This window comes from Elaeis guineensis, chromosome 11 (assembly GCF_000442705.2).
Source record: "Elaeis guineensis isolate ETL-2024a chromosome 11, EG11, whole genome shotgun sequence".
In the NCBI taxonomy this organism is placed as follows: Eukaryota; Viridiplantae; Streptophyta; class Magnoliopsida; order Arecales; family Arecaceae; genus Elaeis; species Elaeis guineensis.
Genome location: NC_026003.2, coordinates 110,477,239 through 110,481,305, shown reverse-complemented (window position 1 = coordinate 110,481,305; position 4,067 = coordinate 110,477,239). Strand labels below are relative to the sequence as shown.

General features: G+C 40.5%; 1 pseudogene; it reads left to right on the top strand.

Moving 5' to 3' along the window:
* Positions 1 to 325: 325 nt before the first annotated feature.
* Positions 326 to 1,358, top strand: LOC105054199 (uncharacterized; annotated as a pseudogene).
* Positions 1,359 to 4,067: the final 2,709 nt, after the last annotated feature.

The following is a 4,067-nucleotide window of genomic DNA, read 5'->3' as shown; positions in this document are numbered from 1 at the left end:
GGTTGACGTCATGCAGGGAGGTCCATCATTCCTTTACGCTAAACAGACAACGCGAATGCTTAGCTGTCATGAAGACTCAGACACCTCCACAGTATTTTCATGATCTTGATCTCCTATCACAAACTATCCTCCATGCATAAACTATGAAGCCTTCGATGCAGACCGTAACTACTAAACAAAAAGTTAACAGTTAATAATAATATGTGCTCACATGTACCCCAAACAAAAAGTGCTCGCGACCCACATCACCGTCCGTTCATCCATGATTTAATCCTCGGGAAATAAAAGAAAAATTGGTAACCAAACAAAATAAATATCACAACTGGAACGGAAACGGTCATGACCCTGACCTCCCCCTTCTCCTCTCGGTCACCCAACCCTCCTCTCCTCCAAGCTCTGCATAAATTTAACACGGCCGTCCCAGAAGAGCAAGGGGAGATAGAGAGAGAATGTCTTCTGGTATGACGAGGAGGAGAAGCAACTCTCTGTTCGTCCTCGGCTGCGGCTGCAAGGACTCGGTCTCGGTGTCGCCGTCCGACACCACCTCCAACAAATCCACCGTGACCCCTCGCAGGGCCAGGGATCCGTCCTCCGCGGACACCCTCACCCTGACCTCCTCCTCCTCCTCTTGCTGGGATGAGGAGGAGGAGGAGGAGGAGGAAGAAGAAGCCCGATAGCTCGCGGAGCACGCCCAGCTTCTCCGGGCTTCTGCGCGAGCTCGACGAGCTGGAGCGGAATGTCATGGCCTGGGGGAGGAGTCCTCCCCTCGTCATCGGAGGAGCGGCAGCGAAGGAGGACGGAGAATAGAAGAGAGCGTGGCGGTGGTGAAGGAATCCAACGACCCGTTGGGGGATTTTAGAAGGTCGATGCTGCAAATGATCGTGGAGGAGGAGATCGTCGACGGGGAGGAGCTGAGGGAGCTCCTCCGCCGTTTCCTTTCCCTCAATTCTCCCTGCCACCACCACCTCATCCTCCGCGCTTTTGCCGAGATCTGGGAGGAGGTCTTCTCCGCCTACGAGGACACCCCCGATTTCCTCCGCCGCACCTACTCCGGCTTCTCCCGACCTCCGCGCTTCCAGCAGCGCTAGTATAGCTTTTCCCGACCGCCGCATTTTTATTAATTAGTCGTACATTAATATCCACCACACTGATATCTGTTATTCTTCTTTTATCAATATTATATCTCTGGCTTTTATTTTTTTTTCTTTTATTTTCGTATGTATTCTGAAGCCCAAATTCTAATGAATATGGATGGAGAGTATTTGGGAACGTTGTAGTGTTGATAGGGGGCGAAATATTAATGAGGGGAAAGATGTTGTAGTAATTTTGATGCTAAATGTAAGAATTTTGAAGCCTTAGTCGTGAGACGAAGTGTGGTGTTCGTGGGGTTGGAGGGACAAAAAGGACTCGGGCAATTTGCAAATTGGGGCATCATTGCAGCCGCTGGGTCTGTGTGACAGAATTAAATGCTCCGTGTTCGTACTCATTAGCTGTTGTTGTTTGTTTCCATTCCATGGACTCCGTGTTCTGACGCCTGGAATGATCTGGGACGTTTCGTCCATACCGCTATCGAACCATGTGGCATCAGTCCCTAGGAAACACTAGACTGGATTTAGCTGCGGCTTAGATCCATTGGATCTTATTCTCTGATTTGAAGAATAAAAAATTTTTAACTTTAACAATGATCAAATCTGCATATTTTATTAATTACATATTTGCATGCATGTTTTTCTGACATGTTTAATCCATAAATCATCCATCTAAGGTGTATTATTCTCCTATGAATATGTCATTGAGGGATAATTCATGAGTGCCAGGCGAGTCCAGAGAAGATTCCTGAGTATGGTTACGCGCTTAAGACTTGTTTAACTTGTAAAGGCAAGTAAGGATGGCTCTGTTCAACTAAACCATATGATAAACCAACCATCTGATGTTTATTTGAGAAATAACTTCTCCGATTGCGTGCAATGGCTCTTTTCTTCGCTAGGAAGGTTAACAGTAGGGATTTTAGAAACTTTTGGGTCAGTGATTGGTGTATATTGTTATTAGACTTTTTCCATTATTTTATGGCATAAAAAAAAGGTTAAAAGTAATGCTGTAACGTGCCTGTCACATCCTTGCCAAGTTTGACATGCCGACATGAATGGATTGGTGCATTCACGAGTTGGTGGCCGAACCTGTGGCAAGCCTTAAATGTCAACATAGAAAACAACGTTACCATAACAAAACGATGGCATCAAAGCAAACTCTTTAAACGTTAAATAGCATGAGCCAGCAAGACTTCTGTTCAATTCTTGGCATTCTTATCAAGAGGGTTTGCTCGTGGGGTTTCAATCAATAAAATATATTTTTTTAAAGTTAACTACTTGACTATTCCTGCTCGGTTGCTTTTTCTTATGTCAATTATGTCGGAAAAGGGTGATTGGCACGAGAAAAGAAGTGGGGATTGTGGATTAGAACTTACATGACTGTAGTTTATCATCAACATTTTTCTTTACTTTTTCTTTTAAAATTGGAACAAACTTTTGATTGGAGGATTCAGTAAACAAACCATCACTAAATTGTTGCTGGTGCTTAAGGATGTAAGTCATTGCTTCCTGCTTTTCAGGTGCTAAATAATTACCAACAAGCCTAAATGTAACGAAAATAGAGTTTAGAATCCCTCACAAAGCTCGTTTGGTAAAGCCTGAAAAGAATTCCCAACAAAAAAGGCTCATCTTGTTGTTGGTTTTCTTTCGAACTTTCCTTGTAAGTTTCAAATATAGTTCAGTTAAAGTACTCTGGCAAGGTTGACTTAATTCATGGCGACAATTGAGATCAGAGCATCTAGATATACTTCTGCTTGCTGGAATTGAAAGGTTTCTCATAGGATGCATCAGAACTATTCAGCTACAATGATCATATGATGCAATCTTAAGAGAACGGGAGGAACCTTTAATTTTCTTATTACAACTAACTAAGATCATGCTCCTTGTTAAGCAGCCTGGTATTAGTTAGTGAGTTGCACCAACAAATCATCCAATTCAAATGTCACACCAGTACGGTCAACTACTTGATAATGCTTATACTACATTGCTGTTGGTTTTGCGATGGTGGATGTCATGGTAGACGATGTTTAGAATAAATATGATTTGATCATTTAAAAATTAAAGTGGTAAAACAAATTTAAAAAGTGCTAGTATTTTTGAAAAAGCTCCATCTTATGTTCCAGTCCAAATGTAGGGTGGCAATGATTTGGGTTCTAGGGTGGGCCAAGTTAGGAATTTAATATATACACCCATAACCCAATCCTAGATGAACAGGATGCGGTATTTAAAAAGTACCTCAAGGATGTTGGCATATATTGGGACATCCAAAAAAAAAGACGATGATGTGATATTTATCTAAACTGTTTAAATATCTTTGAATTTATCCATTTTTTTTTTTTATATTTTAACGCATGCATGGCCACTCATCTTTTAATGAACGTTTCTGAAGCATACACAGCATCCTACGGTACTTTTTAAGTACCACAGAGGATCCGTTCCTATCTTAGAATAGTATTACATCGGATTAAGATCCTTGGATCCATATGAACCCAATGAGTTTTCCTTGATGGCTTAATTTGATCCATAAGCTAGCCTAATTTATAACTTTGAATGATTGAAATCGTGCACTCTAACCTATCTAATTTGATTTTTACAACTCTTGATAATTCATTTCTAAGATAAATGAACATTTTGAATTAAAAAAAATCAGTTACTCATATCTCGATCTAAACAGAACACTCTCAGCCTATCTAAAGTATGGTTAAAACAATTAATCCATACTTGATCCAAATTAAAAAACCCCTAGTGCATATTTGATGGAGGTGAGATTGGATCAAATCAGTTTTTTGAGTTGGAGTGGATTAGACAAATATATATTTGAACGGATATAAAAGAATAAATTACAAAAATCTTCTTAAAATTTATGTTTATTACACATACCTTTGATTTGAAAATCTATATTTTCACCAATTAAATTAACAGCATCGGTGAAACTATTTACCTCATATAAAATGTCAAAATTGCTCCTGGGTGGAAAAG